This window comes from Phyllobates terribilis, unplaced genomic scaffold, assembly GCF_046119375.1.
Source record: "Phyllobates terribilis strain yellow unplaced genomic scaffold, ASM4611937v1 Scaffold_3__8_contigs__length_932513732, whole genome shotgun sequence".
Lineage (NCBI taxonomy): Eukaryota > Metazoa > Chordata > Amphibia > Anura > Dendrobatidae > Phyllobates > Phyllobates terribilis.
Genome location: NW_027362763.1, coordinates 807,525,544 through 807,543,148, shown reverse-complemented (window position 1 = coordinate 807,543,148; position 17,605 = coordinate 807,525,544). Strand labels below are relative to the sequence as shown.

The window sequence follows — 17,605 nt, the reverse complement described above, 5'->3', positions numbered from 1 at the left end:
TATAATCAATTACCTCAAGTAATTGTGGGCCTGCCTTTTATTCTGCATAACGAACGCACGTCCGTGTGAGCTCGGCTCAAGCCAAAAACGCTACCCAGGGTTGGTTCCTGACCCGATATAGGCCCATTCACGGACTGGGCGTATATCTAAAATAGGGACTGGTGGCAGCATACCAACTGGGGATTGGGGAAGGCTGGTAGTGACGGTCGGAGGTTCAGATATATATATTCCTGGCGCGGCCAAGGAAGATATATATACCGCCCTCACTACAGAGGGCCCCGATACCCAGTAGGTTACAGGACAGTCTCCCTGGCGACCGCTTATCCTAGGTGCAGTTCCTTGACTGACCTGAGGCTAAGAGGGCGCTAGCGAGTTGTGCTGTGTAGTGACGTTACGGTTTAGTGACGTTGAAGGGATAACACACTACCGTGTTCCCTGCGCTGGTTGCAGCTTCCTGGCACTACTTTCTCTAGGTGCAGTACCTTGACTGACCTGAGAGGTAAGGGGGCGCCAGAGAGCTGCACCCACCGGCCGGCTTTCATCACAGTTTCATTCTCTACCTCCAGACAGGTTTCGTCTGACGGGCATTCCGTCCGTGCCAAGACTGGCTGCCGCACTGTTTCAGGAGGTCGACTCTCTCCTACAGCAGGGTGTGGTGGTTCAGGTTCCTCCGGAAGACCAGGGAAAGGGTTTTTATTCCAACCTTTTTGTGGTCCCCAAAAAGGAGGACAAGTTTCGTCCGGTGCTGGATCTCAGGGATTTGAATATTTACGTCCAGACACGGAAGTTCCGCATGGAGTCTCTCCGATCGGTGATAGCGACCCTGTCGCAGTACGATTTCTTGGTGTCGATAGACATCCGCGACGCCTATTTGCATATCCCTATCGGCAGGGCTCACCAGCGTTTCTTGCGTTTCGCTATAGGTCAAGCCCATTACCAGTTTGTGGCCCTACCCTTCGGGTTGGCCTCAGCTCCCAGGGTTTTTACAAAAATTCTGGCTCCTCTCATGGCGCTTCTTCGAAGACAGGGGGTTACGATCCTCCCCTACCTGGACGACCTGTTCATAGTGTCACCCACAGCAGAGGAGGCAATAACGGCTCGCGATCTCTCCCTTCAGTACCTGATGGACTTCGGGTGGCTGATCAATTGGAAGAAATCGTCATTGGAGCCAGCACAGTCCATTCTTTTCCTGGGGATGCAGTTCGATACAGTTCGGGCAGTTGTGTCCCTGCCTCATGTCAAACAGACGAACCTTCGTCTTCTGGTCCAGGCTATGAGGTCGGCGCTGTCAATGTCCCTTCGGGAATGCATGCGCCTTCTGGGTCAAATGGTGGCAACTATGGAAGCAGTACCGTTTGCACAATTTCATTCCCGGGATCTCCAAAACCTTATTCTGACCCATTGGGATCGATCGCTAACTTCTCTGGATCGCTCGGTCATTATCTCCCGCGGGGTGCGAGAGTCTCTTGGATGGTGGTTACGTCCGGAGTCTCTATCCGTGGGGAAATCCTTCCTTCCCCCGAGATGGTCGGTGGTGACATCCGATGCCAGCCGGACAGGCTGGAGGGGAGTTTGGAACGACTTCTGGATTCAGGGGGTCTGGTCGCCAAAGGAGTCGTCTCTCCCGATCAACATTTTGGAGTTGAGAGCAATATTTCTCTGCCTCCAACATTGGACGGTCTTATTAAGCGGTCTACCGGTCCGGATCCAGTCGGACAACGCTACGGCTGTCGCGTACATCAACCACCAAGGCGGGACGAGGAGTTCCAGTCTCATGTCGGAGGTCTCTCGGATCCTGGTCTGGGCCGAGTCCAAAGTTCCAGCAATTTCTGCAATTCACATTCCAGGGGTGTTGAATATCTCGGCGGACTTCCTCAGTCGCGAGCAAGTGGACCCTGGGGAATGGAGTCTCCATCCAGAAGTGTTTTCTCTGCTGTGTTCCCGTTGGGGGACTCCTCAGGTGGACTTGATGGCATCCAGGCTGAACGCCAGGGTTCCGACGTTCATGTCCAGGTACAGGGACCCGGAGGCGGTGGCGGTGGATGCTTTAGTGGCCCCGTGGGGTCAGTTCAAGCTGATCTATGCGTTTCCGCCGATATCCTTACTGCCTCTGGTGATCCGACGGATCAAACTCGAAGGGGTATCAATAATTCTGATAGCACCAGACTGGCCGCGGAGGACATGGTATTCGACGCTGGTGTCTCTTCAGGCGGCACCTCCGTTTCCACTGCCCCTTCGCCCGGACTTGCTCACTCAGGGGCCCATTCGTCATCCGGACCTGAGGTCCCTTCGTTTGACGGCGTGGCTCTTGAGACCGAGATCTTGACCCGTCGCGGTTTTTCGCCCGAGGTCATTGCTACCTTGCGGGCGGCCCGGAGTCCAGCTACGTCCAGGATTTATCACAGAACTTGGGAGTCTTTCTATTCATGGTGTTCTGGATCCTCAAGAAACCCGAGGGTTTTTTCCATCCCCAACTTCTTGGCCTTTCTGCAATCTAGTCTGGCCAGGGGTTTGGCAGTAAGTACGGTGCGGGGACAGGCTTCTGCTCTTTCCGCACTTTTTAGGAAGGCTATTGCCTCTCGCAGGGATGTTCGTTCTTTTTTTTGCGGAGTCGCACGTCAGTTTCCGCCACGGAGGGCAGTTGTGGCTCCATGGCGGCTTAATCTAGTCCTGGAAGCCCTTCAGCATAGGCCTTTTGAGCCTATGGATTCTGCTAAACTTTTACAACTTTCTTGGAAGGTGGCCTTCTTGGTGGCAGTCACCTCTTTGAGAAGGGTATCGGAATTGGCAGCACTTTCTTGCTTACCTCCTTTTCTGGAATTTTTTCTGGATCGCGTGGTGCTTCGTACTCGTGAAGATTTTTTGCCTAAGGTAGTGTCACAATTCCACATTAATCAGGACATTGTGTTGCCTTCGCTTTGTCCAGGACCTAAGAATCCAAGGGAGCGGGCCTTGCACTCGTTGGACTTAGTGCGGGCATTGAAGTTCTATCTTACGATCACTCAAGGTTTTCGGAGGTCTGACTCTCTTTTTGTAATTCCGGCAGGTCGTCGGCGTGGTCAACGTGCTTCCAAAGACACGATAGCTCGGTGGATCCGTTCAGCTATCCTGGAAGCGTACCGGCTCAAGGGCGAGCCTTGTCCGGTTAAAGTTAAAGCTCATTCCACGAGAGCCATTGGCTCATCGTGGGCTTTTCGTCAGGGGACCTCGGCAGCGCAGCTCTGCCGGGCGGCCACCTGGTGCTCCGTTCACACCTTTACTAAGTTTTATAAGGTGGACGTAAGTGCTTCAGCCGATGCGGCCCTGGGACGCAGGGTCCTGCAGGCGGCGGTAATTAAAGTTATCCCTTTATTTAGTTTTCCATTATTTAGCGCGGTTTGCGCTCTTGCCTAAGTTTTGAGGTATGGAAGCTTCTGCCTCTATTTCCCACCCTTAAGTAGGTACTGCTTTAGGACGTCCCACGAAGTAGAGAATCTGTGTCTCCCTTCCTTCCCTTCTGCTGCTGAAAGACGGATTTTGGTAAGAACTTACCTGTAAAATCCTTTTCAGCGAAGGAAGGAAGGGAGACACAGCACCCTCCCAGGGCAGAAGTGTGTTGTTGTGTTTCTAGATGCAGCGCGTCTCCTTCCTGATGTCGATCTTCTGGACTGGGTTTAGCGCTCTACGGCTCTCCTTCCAGTTTCGCCAGCTCTACACAGTTGTCAGGTCCAATGGGGTATGCCTAAGACTGTGTGTTTCTATTACATAACCTGTTTTCTCTCATTTCTGAAATTTCAGAAGGGGATATGTTGTTCTGCTGGTTGGTCTGCTCTTCCTTAGCTTGTGTACGGACTGATGAACATGGGAGTAGGAGGAGCCTATATACTGGAGGGGCCGGTCATCATTTTCCAATCTGAGGTGACTATCCTATGGGGCTCCGCCTACCACGAAGTAGAGAATCTGTGTCTCCCTTCCTTCCTTCGCTGAAAAGGATTTTACAGGTAAGTTCTTACCAAAATCCGTCTTTCTTATGTAAACTGATCTATAATTGCTATAGGAATAAACAGGGGATGTAGGTACAGCTGAGTGAGCTTTCTTAAAAGCAATCCATTACCAGGTTTTCGCCACACAATCTGAGAGCTGCATAGTGCACACCTTGGTTCCCTTTCAATAGAATCTTATCAGTAGCAGCTGCCATCTCCCGTCTCCGTAATGGCAAAATCTGTCTTCACTGAATACAGTTTTTACCCTTGAATTAAGATTGAACTATTAATCCATAACATATGCATAGAGCAATGACCCAGAATGCATGCTCCCCGGCTAAGCCCTGATTTTGGTGTGTAAATGGTTAAACTATAAGGAGTTTGGTGCTGGAATTTTGGAGGAAAGAGTTTAGAGCTCATTTGATTGGTGGGTGAAGGGGTCTATTCTGGGGAGTAAATAAGGTGGGGGGTAAATGGCAGTTTTGATGTACTTGCAACATCCCACCTGCTCAGCTTGTAAGAATCTTATTTAAGAGGCTGCTGTGAAAAGAGGTAGGGGGATTTATGTTATCAGTCACAGCAGAAGGCGTGAAAAGGAGGGGGTTATTTGCAGGAAGTGTATTGCACCAAAGGGCGAGGAGAGCCCAGTGCAGGGATGGTGACCCTCATTTGGTGCAGTGTTCTTACAGGATATAAGCTGGCCCTAGTGGGCTCAGATCTTTAGTGGGATATTTTGTATGCACTGCCCTCGAGCCATTGTGGTGGTGTGAGGAGCTGTTTGTTGTGGTAAAAGGTGGAATTGAACCTTAAATCCCTCTTCCTTTTCAGATAGCTTTGCTATGTATGCATATTGATTTGAATTTAATTATATTTTATTGCTTGGTATTTAATAAAACAAGGCTGCTTTGGCCATTATGTACAATGTCACAGTGTAGTGTTCTCATTTAATTAGGTAAGGGGTGTGGGTAATTGTGTAGTCTTGGGTTTACATGGAGATTGGCCCATAGTCACACACTCCAAAGTCACGTATATACACCAATAAACCATGACCATTTTAAACCAAGGACAAGAAAACACAATTGAAAGTTCATGTTCAAAACATTTAAAAGGGCCAAATTGTAATAGTTAATAGTCAGGGCCAGATTATCTCCAAAACACCAGGTTTCCCACTGTATGGGTAGTGCACACAGTCTTTTGGAGCAGAAACTGAGAGAAAACTTAAAAAATTCTCCTTAAACCCAAAACTTCTCAAAAATGTTTGCTCTTTTTCTGTTCCAAAAAGTCTGTGTGGACAAAGGATAACATATAAAGGGCCAGTGGGTTATGTTAAGCATTGTGCAACAGTGTTTGTTAGTGACTCCTTGCTTCATGGAACGAAAATGTTTAATGCCATAGATTTACCCACCTGCATAAACCTTGGATCGTAGGTAGCAATGGAGAAGTGCCTTTGACCGACAGCAATAGAAATAAGTGATAAGCATCTTTAATATTTCTTTCAATCATATCAGCAGTTTTATTTCTTGTGTTATTAGCTCCGAAGTCTTGACTGCTGCGTTGTAGATGTAATTTCTTGCTGTAGACTGTTCTTGCTGTGCACTTGATGTATTTCAAGGGTGGGATGTGAAGTTGTACACTTTGCAAGTGCTTTATGTGTTTATTTAGCTGTTGTTTATTGTATGTATTAATGTTGAGTATAAGGATTGTGGCAATTTATCATTTTATAACTGATGAGTTTTTTGTAGTTCATTTGTTCATCATTTTTACTAATGTAGCTGCCAGAAAAAAACTTATGAGATAAGACAAGGGTTTGAGGCTTTTTTAAAAAAAGAATAAAGTATAAATATTATACCTCATTCTAAAGTGATCGTGTAATGATCAAGTATGAATTGTCCATACCTTGGAAGGATAAGCCACAGAAATTTGAATCTTCCCTTCATTGCTTTTCTTTTTTTGGTCTTCTACAACAACATAGTTACTTAGTAAGAGTTTTTACCCTTTTAAACTAAATTAGTCCTTCACAGTCAGACCGTCAGTTAGAAGGATATTATTCTTGGCAGGGAGCTCAGTTTTGTAATTACCAGATTCCTTCCTTAATTGCAATTATTTGGACACCCAGGCAGGGGGACCTTTTAGAATGGAATGCAATTAGTGGTCAGAAGGCCTTGCAGTTTGTGTTCTCATGGGTGATATACAGTATGTGACACTGATTGTCTATAGGATTCTATAGGAAGGGTAGCAGAATGGTTTTATGAAAATAAAAAATGCATATATATTTCTCACTTGTGCCTCTGGTAATCGGGTGACTTTTTGATAGAAAACATGACAGTAGGGTAGGTCATCAATACTAAAGTACCAAACTGTTCTTTAAGTGTCTTTTTTTCTCTGCTGCTTTCAGATTATACAGAAGTTCCATGTCTGAGAAAAATGACAAACTATCATGAGCTGAATAATCCACTGCCTTTGCACTGATTTGTTTTACCTTATGTGAACAGGCACTTTGATGGCTTTAATGCAAGGAATAAAGCAAACAAGATACTGTGTCACTTATTGACAGGCTGAGAATTTGAGGTTGTGTAAGATGAAAGCACAGTTCCTTTCTTTCTATTATTGACCAGTAAAGCTGCTTTGTTCTTTAGCTAATCTAGTTAGAAACACTTAGAATTCTAAAGAAATAACTTCCCAACAGTGGCGTACCGCCAATAGCGGCAGGCCACGCGACTGCTATGGGGCCCGTAAGCAGTCCCCTGCAGCGTGTACACCCCGCATCGGGGTCCCTGCCGCGGGTTCCCATCCCAGGCCTGGCGTCAGCACAGGGGCAAGTGCAGGGTCCCTGAGCAGGCGGGGATGGGGGGCCCCCGCTCAGGGCCCCAGCACAATACTTGCCTCTCTCTGGGCCTCCGCAGCTCCGGTGTCTTCTGCGTTCTCTGCTGTGACGTCTCAGGTCAAAGGGCGCAATTACATCTTTCCACTGCGCCCTCTACTGAGCAGTCACAGTGCAGAGTGGGAAGACGGCGAAGCTGAGGAGTCCGGAGCAGAGCAGCGGCAGCATGAGAGGTGAGTTGAGTATGTGATTTTTTTAAAAAAAATTTTATGTATGGAGGCATGGAGCAGTAGATGGGGCCCATACACTATATGGGGCGCGTACAATGTATGGAGGTCTATATGGGGGCCAGTATACTGTATGGAGGACTATATGGGGGCCAGTATTCTGTATGGTGAGTGTCTTATACCGTGTGGAGGACCATGGCGAGTGTCTTACACTGTGTGGAGGACCATGGCGAGGGCATTATACTCTGTGGAGTGTGGAGAGGTGTGGGGCCATTATACTGAATGGAGGGCTGTGAGGGGGTCACAGTTGGGTGATCATACTGTGTTGGGGTCACCATACTTTGCCTTGGGAGTTGAGGTGGGTTATAGTAGGGTCATTATACTGTGCATGTGGAGGAATTCACCATGGGGGTATTATACTGTGTTTGGGGGGCACTTTTGTTGGCATCATACCTTATGGGGCAATAAGATAGGAATCTAGGATAAGTAAAGAAATTACTCTGTAAAGGCTGCGAGATCTTCTCTTCTGTGACCCCCTACAATTATTTTCATTTTTTTTTTGGGGGGGGGGGGATTAGAACTGAATGAAATAGAGAAAATAGTGGTACCACGACCCGTTAAAGCGCAGGCTAGCACGAATCGGCCATCATCCTCCAGACATGCGCTCTCCCGCCCTGCAGCCGATTTTAATGTGTCGTTAAATAAAGACTTTGGTTTTTCTTCAAATTATTTTTATTAATTTTTAAGGGAAGGGATACAATACACACATAAGGAAATATACATAGAAATAGTATATGTAACAAGAAAAATGGTATGAAACGGGAAGGGATAAACAGAATGTAGAAAGGAGGCACATAGGCACATAAATAAAAACATATACATAAAAGGTCAACTGAACCAATTGCACCTTACAATACAATATTTGCAGAGAGAAGATTATTAGTCTATTTAATCATAATATGAATGGTATAGATTCTCGTTCTACAAGTTCTGATCACGTTTTGCTTTTAAGGACTCCTATTTATGAGGCTATATCGAGTTCCATATGGACCATTTCAAGTCATATGTTGAAAGTGTGTTATTTCTAATTGCATATGTATATTCAAAGATATTATTGTTCATAATTCTGTCTAACTTCTGTAATTGAGGGAATACATGTTTGTTTCCATTTAGACAACAATAACAGCTTTGTTACCTAGAAAATTTGTATTATTATAGATCTTACGTTAAGTGGAAAATCATCTATTCCCAGAGATAGAATGGCTAATTGAGGAGTAGGTGGAATATTTATGTTGCATATTTTATTAATCAACCCAAAAACCTCTGTCCAAAGAGAAGAGATTAATGAACAGTTCCATAGTATATGTAAAAGAGTACATTTTTGGCTACATTCTCTCCAACATAATTCAGATTGATTGGGAAATATTCTATGACGTTTTGCTGGGGTTTAACACCATTTTGTCATGGTTTTATAATATGATTTGTGTAGATTAGCGTTGGATGACTTTTTAAAGGAAATTTTTTATCGCTTTTTATCAGCTGAAAATTTGGTGCCCAAATCCTTTTACCAATCCAACATATATTTTTGTTTTGAGAATATGACATCATTGTTGAACAAAGAATAAATGTTTAGTATTCCATATAGATTTATTGTCCGGATTACTAATGAGAGAAAATACTTCTTTAGGAAACATTCAAGGAAATTTACATTTGTTTCTGAGGTATTTTCTCATTTCTAAATATGTAAAAAAATTCTATTTCTGGGAGGTTGTATTTTATTTTGAGATATTGAAAGGTCATAAGAGTCTTCTTTGTTATCACTCAATATCTTAGATAAATCTGAAATTCCCTTCCTTTCCCACAATTTATAGTCAAATGTGGAATTTCCTTTATAAATATAGAAATGGGGATTTTTTCCAATCTAATTGGTATTAAGTTGGATTTAGTGGTTTTATATAGAGTTATAAAGAGTTTTCTAACTCCATCCAACTGGGTTTATTCAAAGATTTTGAAAATACATTTTTGCTCTGTATAATAATGTTGGATAAATGATCTGCATCTAGGTTTGGTACACCTATACCACTTTTAAATTTTTGCTTAAAGAGAATATGTTTAGCAATCCTTGGAGGTTTGGAACTCCAAATAAGTTTGGATAGTTGTTTTGTAATTTTTTTTAACCAAATTCCTGGAATAAGTATAGGAATTGAGCGAAAGATGTACTGGAATTTTGGTAGAAGAGACATTTTGTAGAGAATGATCTTCTCTAACCAAAAAGTTTCCATTTTTTCTATTTTGGATATGTCATTTTGTAGCTCTTTCAAGATACCAGATAAGTTTTCATCTATTATTTTGATTCCGGGATTTGTTAATTTTATACCTAGATATGATATATTATGTTCTTCCCATGAAAAAAGGGATTCATTTTTGATAATATTGGATAATTCTGTATCTATGTGGTAACCTAAGATTTTTGATTTACTAGTGTATTATAATATGATATTTTGGAGAATTTCTCGATTATATTAGATATTTCACGGATGGAGTTAAGTGGGTCAATCAAAGTTAAAATCATGTCGTCGGCGTAGAGACTGATCTTATATTGCTTAGAATTAGTGGCTATGCCTTTAATAACATTATTTATTCTAATTGTTTCTGCTAGGGGTTCTATGCTAAGTGAAAAAAGAATTGGAGAAAGTGGGCATCCCTGTCTTGGTCCATTTGAAATTTAAAAAATTTTGGATTGAAGATTGTCGACTAATATATTGGCTGTAGGATAAGAATATAAAGCCATAATGGCATTAAGAATTTGGCCATTAAATCCGAATTTAGATAATGTTGCTTGCATATATTTCCAATTCAGTCTGTCAAAAGCTTTTTCAGTATCTAATGAGATTATAGTGGTTGGTATTTTTTCTTTTTCAATATATGAAATTAGGCCAATGGTTCGTCTGGTACCATCAACGGATTGTCTATTTTTTATAAATCAGACTTGATCTGTGTGAATTAAGTTGGGAAGAAATTCCGAAATTCTATTTGCTATGATGTTTGCAAATATTTTAATATCTGTATTTAGTAGTGATATTGGTCAAAAGTTTAGTACTGAAGTAGGTTCTGATTGTTGTTTGAGTAACTACAAGTGTGGCTTGAAGATTTTCGGGTGGTAATTAACGATCAGAAATTACTTGGTTAAACATTTTCGTTAGGCTGCGTGCCCACTATGCGTTTTTCAAGCGTTTTTGCCGCGGAATTTCCGCAGCAAAAACGCTTGGTAATACGTGCCCCATGGTCCCCAATGATAATCCGCATGTGCTGTGCACATGCTGCCAAAATTTCCGGTTGCATGGATTTATATAGTGTGACCAAGTTGTCAAGCACTTTTCCAAGTGATGCTAAAATAGCTTGGAAAAGTGCTTGATAACCCGCATGCAGAAATGCTTTACAAACGCTTCTACCTGGCAGGAAAAACGCATGTAAAATCCACATGCGTTTTTCCTGCCAGGGAGAAGCAGAAAAAATATGCAGCATTTCTGCATCGTGGGCACTTAGCCTTAAAGGTGAAGTAATTAGATGTTTTAAAGTCGAGTAATAGTCATTCGGAAAACCATCTGGTCCAGGGGCTTTATTCTTTTTTAGATGTTTTATAGCAAATTCTACTTCCTTATTTGAGAATGGGGAATTTAGATAAATTAACTGTTCTTCCGTAAGTTTAGGCAACTGAATTTTTGATAAAAAGTATTGTATATCCTCTTCTTTAGGTTCGGAAATCTCTTTATGGTCTTTGAGATTGTACAAGGAGTGATAGTAGCTAGCAAAAGCGTCTGAAATCTCCGTCGGGTTAGAAAGTAAAGTATTACATTTTTGAATACATGAGACTTTTGTTTTCATTTTTTGTTTTTTTATTTTATTTGCCATTAATCTTGACATTTTGTTATATTCCAAATAATATGTAGCTTTTATTGATTGAGTCATCTTGTCAAATTTTTCTAATAGTAAATATTTGAGTTCAGCCCTCAATCTCATGATCTCTTTATGTGTAGGATTGGATTTTTGCTCTTTTTCTTCTTGTTCAATATTATTAATAACTCCTTGTACCTTCTCTTTGACTTGTTTATTATATTGAGTATTTAGTTGTATCAGTATACCCGTTAATACCGCCTTGTGTGCGTTCCATACTATTTTTGTTGATATGACTTGTGTAGTATTTTCTTTGAAATAATTCTCTATCGCACACTCGATTTTATTTCTATATAATGGATGATATAATTGAAATGAGTTGCATCTCCATGACTTAGGATATGGAACTCCGTTGCTAAGTTGAAATGTAGCAAATACCGGAGCGTGATCTGACCAGGTGATCTTCCCTATTGATACCTCCTTAAATTTTACTAAAGAATGGATGTTTGTTAAAATCAGATCAATTCGGGAAAAAGTGTGGAATCTATTTGAATAAAAGGAAAATTCCTTAGAAGTCGAGTTTAAGCATCTAAAAGAGTCGTATAAATCTTCTTGGTTCATCCATTTTTTAAAGTGAAAGTTTTTTTCCTTTGTAGCCGTAGTATCTAGTAGATGATCTGGGATAATATTCTAATCCCCTAAGATTATTAATTCTCCCTTTTGATTATTTTTTATTTTTTTTATAATTTTATTTAAAAAAGATATTTGTCCTTTATTTGGTGCATATATGTTGACTAAAGTAAAATACATGTTATTAATCTTACAGATGAGAATGTGAAAACGTCCCCCTTCATCTTTTACTTCATCTAAAAATTAAAATGCTACAGTGCCTCTAATGGCTGTAATAACTCCTGCCTTTTTCTTATTTGATGATGAATTATATATATATGGAAAGTTTTTGTTTGTAAATTTAGGTGGGTTTATAGATGAAAACTTAGTTTCTTGTAGGGCTATTATATCTGAATTTGTAATTTTTGTCTCTCTCCAAATCAAATATCTCTTCATAGGGCTGTTGAGTCCTTTTACATTGTGGGACATAAATTTAACTGTCATTAAACCTTTTGTTTAAGATCGCTTTTTTAAACCTAAAACCATATGAAAAATCTGTAAAAGAAAAGTTGGTTAACATATTGCAGGTACATACATATTTACTAATATACAAAAACAATGTGATCGCTAACCACGAGTCACTTACAAACCAGAACATAACCTGAAAACTAAAAAGAAAATAAAGAAAATGAAAAAAAGGCTTCATCTTTTAAAGCTAAGATGACCTGTGTAAAGGACAATCCTTTACCCAATTGTAGATAAGAATACCGGTCCAGTGGATAATAAGAAAGTTCTCCTTGGGAAGGAGGCTAGAAAGAAAAAAAATATGTCCATGTAAATTCATTTAAGTGCTACCTCCTTCTTCTTGATCCATAGTGGAATTATTTTCTTCTTTTTTTTTTATGGCTTAAATTGTGACGATGTAGAAATCTTTGTCCTTCTATATTCTGGATCAGGAAAGATTTCTCCTTGAAGAATATTTTGAGTTTGGTAGGGAATCACCATTTGTAAGGGATGGATTTCTGTCGCAGGATATTTGTAATTTCCGCTTTGGATTTCCTCAGTCGAAGTGTCTCTTTTGGAGAGGTCTGTGAAGATTTTAATATTCTCAAATGGCGTAGGTGGGTTATGATTTTTCCTCATGTAATCCATAAGTCTTTCTTTCGTTTGATAAAAAATGAAATCTTATTACCTCTCTTGGGGTTTCCTTAGAAAGGAATTTTGGTTTAGGCAATCTGTGAGCTCGGTCTTTTGTTAATTCTAAAGTATTGGTTGATGGTAGAGCTTTATGGACTGTCTTTGATGAATGATGACCAATTGTTTGGTGTAACACTTTCTGGTATACCCCGAAATTGAATATTATTCCGGCGGTCTCTATCTTCATAGTCGGTAATTTTTAATTTCAATTGCTTTACTTCTTCCTTTAATGAGTCGTGGTCTTTTTCTAGTGAGTCTTGTTTAATAACTACTTCCTCCACTTTTTTTCATTTTCCATCACTTTAATTTTTATAGAGCTTATAGATGCTTGCAATGAGTCTATTTTATTCCCCAGATTATATTCCACTTGTTTTACTAGCGCCGCAAACTGTTCCAAAAGATTTTCGGTAAAATTTAACTCTGGAGGATTTGTTACTGGAACTAGAGAGGATTTTTTCCCTTTAATATTAGTTCTTTGTGGGAGAGGTTGTAAATTTTTCTCCAATCTAGGGCGTCGTTTATCTGGAGTTATATTGGGAGAGTAGTCCTCTGAGTCGTCTTCTCACTCAGAGTTGCATATATGGTCTGTGTCTTTCTTTGGACTACCAACATTTCCCATTTCTTTCCTTTTTCATCTCACACTAGCTATATCCTCACAAGAGGATTTAGAATTCCACTTTTCCCCTTCCCAAATATACACCTCTGGCAAAAATTAAGAGACCACTGCACAGTTTTCTAAAAATCACCATCTCTACGTGTCTGACAGCCATTCCATTCCAGTGTCAGTTGAATTCCAACCAAAGTCCACCTCATTCTACTTAATGTGCTTCTGATTAAGTGATCACCTGAACCAAATCTTATGTAACAAGGGAAAGTATAAAAAAACACTGCAGTGGTCTTCACAATCTTCTTGCAATAGGACAAGCTGGATGGCAAAACAAGTGCTAGGAATAGCCCAAAAGTAATTTGAATGAAAAAATAACTTTTAACCATGACAAAGGAGTTGAAAAGAAAAGTCTTGAGTGAGGAAAAGAAGGGCTCAAGTCTGGCTTTACTAGCAGAGCGATATAGTGATCGTCATGTTGCCTCCATCCTTAAAATTTCGAAGACTTCAGTACATTACAACAAGGTCAAGCAGCAGACATTGGGGACAAAAAAGCTACAGTCTGGCAGAGGGCGAATGCGACTCTTCACTGACCGTCCTCTTATTCGAAAGTCACTCAGCAGCCGCAGGATGACATCAAGTGACCTACAAAAGGAATTGGAAATGGCAGCTGGGGTGACTTGCACGGCACGAACAGTTCGTAACAGGCTCCTAGATGCAGGCCTCAAGTCATGTAAAGCTAGAAAAAAGCCTTTCATCAATGAGAAGCAAAGGAGAGCCAGGCTGACGTTAGCCAAAGACAATAATGATTGGACCATAGAGGACTGGAGTAAGGTAATCTTCTCTGATGAGTCTAATTTTCAGCTTTGCCCAACACCTAGTCGTCTAATGGTTAGATGGAGACCTGGACAGGCATACAAGCCATAGTGTCTTGCACCCACTGGGAAATTTGGTGAAGGATCCGTGATGATCTGGGGATGCTTCAGCAAGGCTGGAATTGGGCAGGTTAATCTTTGCGAAGGACGTATGAATCAAGCCGCATTCAAGGTTATCCTTGAAAAACATTTGCTTCCTTCTGCTCAGGCAATGTTCCCCAACTCTGAGGACTGTTTTTCCAGCAGGACAATGCCCCATGCCACACAGCTAGGTCAATCAATGTGTGGATGAAGGAGCACCACATCAAGACCCTGTCATGGCCAGCCCAATCTCCAGACCTGAACCCCATTGAAAACCTTTGGAATGTAATCAAGAGAAAGATTGATAGTCACAAGTCATCAAACAAAGAACAACTGCTTACATTTTTGTGCCAGGAGTGGTATAAGGTCACCCAAAAGCAGCGTGAAAGACTGGTGGAAAGCATGCCAAGACGCATGAAAGCTGTGATTAAAAATCATGGTTATTCCACCAAATATTGATTTCTGAACTCTTCCGGAGTTAAAACATGAGTATTGTTGTTTCTAAATGAATAAGAACTTGTTTTCTTTTCATTATTTGAGGTCTGAAAGCACTGTTTCTTTTTTATTATTTTGACGATTTTTCATTTGCCGCAAATAAATACAAATTTTTTAGCTTTGAATTTCGGAGACATATTGTCAGTAGTTTATAGAATAAAACAACAATGTACATTTTACTCAAAAATATACCTATAAAGAGAAAAATCAGAGAAAATGAAAATTTTGCAGTGGTCTCTTAATTTTTGCCAGAGCTGTATGTCCTTTGAGCAGGGCTGTGGAGTCTGAGTCAGAGCCCATTTTGGTGGAGTCGGTATAAAATGGACAGACTCCGACTCTTAAAATATATAATAAATTGGGTACTGTAGTTCAATGCAGTTTGTGGGGAATATTTTTTCTCAAGAATTTGGGAAAGAAATGAAATGTCCTATAAATGTCTGTCCTATTCCTGATCTAAGGTGTAACGGGGCCGGGAGGTGGAACCGCTGAGCTGCAGTACAAAGGGGAAGTCCTTGTAAGGAAGCGGGTGACTCCCAGGGAAGGCAAGCAGGTAGCCACAGCAAGTGACGGGGACAGTCTCTGGGTAATCAGGCAGGTGGTCACGGCAAGTGACGGGGACAGTCTCTGGGTAGACAGGCAGGTGGTCACGGCAAGTGACGGGGACAGTCTCTGGGTAGACAGGCAGGTGGTCATGACAAGTGACGGGGACAGTCTCTGGGTAGACAGGCAGGTGGTCATGGCAAGTGACGGGGACAGTCTCTGGGTAGACAGGCAGGTGGTCACGGCAAGTGACGGGGACAGTCTCTGGGTAGTCAGGCAGGTGGTCACGGCAAGTGACGGCAAGATCTCCAGGCAGGCTGGCAGAAAGCAAGCAGGTGCTGCCAGGAGAGCGGGCAGACAGACGAGGCGGATACCTGACAGGTAACTGGCGGGCGCTCCCAGGTGAGCGGGCTGACGGAGACAGCAGGGAACAGGCAGGTGGTAACTGGTGGACGCTCCCAGGTGAGCGGTCTGACAGACGAGGCAGGTGATAGGCAGGTAACTGGTGGACGCTCCCAGGTGAGCGGTCTGACAGACTAGGCAGGTAACTGGCGGATAACAGGCTGGCAGGCAGGACGAGAAGTCAGGCTAGCAGCGGGACCTGAGGGCTGAAGCACAGGAAGACACAGTGCAAACAACTTTGCTCGGGCACCTCCATTTTGGAGGAGGTGCCTATATATGGGAGATCCTCCGGCAATTGGCCGGGGACTCCTTAGGAAGGCGCGCGCGGCCCCTTTAAGAGAGAGGGAACGCGCGCCCTAAGCACAGTGCCTGGGAAGCAGCGCGCGCTGCCAGCAGCGCGGGAGGAGGACGCCGAGCACGGAGCAGAGAGGTGAGGGGAACGGCGTCTCTGCCTAGCAAGGGGCAGAGACGCCGATGCTACATAAGGGTCTAGACTTTTAGCTGAGATTAATCTGTGCTGCAGTAAATGTATCACTTAAACATGAGTCATGTATGAGGGAGTCGTGGAGTCGGTGACATGGAAATTGAGGAGTCTGTGTCTGAGGTTTGGCTTACCGACTCCACAGCCCTGCTTTTCAGAGGAATTATATTCCAAAGGGTCACATGATCTGAGTGATTTTAAGGACGATGTTCTCCTTAAATTCTGGGTATAAGGAACTCCATGTAAAACTTTAATAAGAGGTGCATCCTTTGAAGCAGACTAATCTGCTTCTCTCTGAGATTGTGGGAGTCCCAGATTTTGACTTGCTTCAGAGACTCCGGAGTGTTGCGCAGCTTGAATCTCTGTGACAGCTGAACCATGATATGGTATAGGAATTCTGCTCACTGTGGGAGTTTCTCCTGAGTCCAAGACCGGTATTAGAGGCTTTTCCTCAGTATGGAAGTTCTTTTTCTTGTCTGGATATACATCTCTGGAACAGTCTGGAGATTGTGGATCCAGTGCAGGCACACTGGTCTTGCTTGTCCCTTGAATCCTCTGTGCTGTTAAAGTTTGTGTGACAGCTTCTCCTGAGTCCATCATAAGTAAAGGGTGTTTTCATTTAACTTGAATATCCCTTTTCTTGCCTGTGGAGATGTTGTTTTCACTGTCTGGGCAGTGAGGATCCTTGGTAGGAGCGCAGAGCTTAATTGACTGCTGAATCCCCTGTGATGCAGTGTCAGACGTAACAGATTCTTCTGGGGCCAGTTAAGATGGAGAGGTCTTTTTTTGAGTTTGAGGGACCTTCTTGTTAATTTACTTGTGGGGTTTGGGATTTTGGAAACTGTAGCAGATAGATTCTTTTGAGCTACAGCTTGGCTCTTAGGCTGTGTGCCCATGATGCGTTTTTTAAGCATTTCCGCAGCAGCAAAAACGCTGCAGAAACGCTTAAAAAACGCATGGTAGAAGGCCTGCCATGTCCCCCAATGATAATCCGCATGTGCTGTGCACATTCTACGTAAATTTCTGCTGCGGATTATCATTGCTTAAAAAACGCAGCACTACCAATTATTTTGCGGAATAGATTACGCATCACTGTATATGTAGATGCGCAATCCACGCATTCCAATGTGCAGATGGTACCCAGGTCTAGAGGACAGGAGACTCTCCTCCGGACCCAGGTACCATAGAAAACTGTAAAAAAAAAAAAAAAAAAAAAAGAATAAAATAAAAAATATATATTTACCTTCTGGCGGCCCCCGGTCTCCTTGTCTGTGCTTGCCGGCAGTTCGCGATGGACTGAAGGACCTGCGCTGACGTCATAGTCATGTGACGAGTCACGCGACGCTGACGTTGGCAGGTCCTAAAGTGTACCACTGCCAGCAAGGGAGAACGGAGGGAATCAAGACTGCGGGGGCCA

At 42.5% G+C, this 17,605-nt stretch overlaps 1 protein-coding gene across 11 annotated transcripts in view; it reads left to right on the top strand.

Moving 5' to 3' along the window:
- Window positions 1-17,605, top strand: part of ARID1B (AT-rich interaction domain 1B) — a 712,135-nt gene that overhangs the window by 383,982 nt on the left and 310,548 nt on the right. The window lies entirely within an intron of this gene.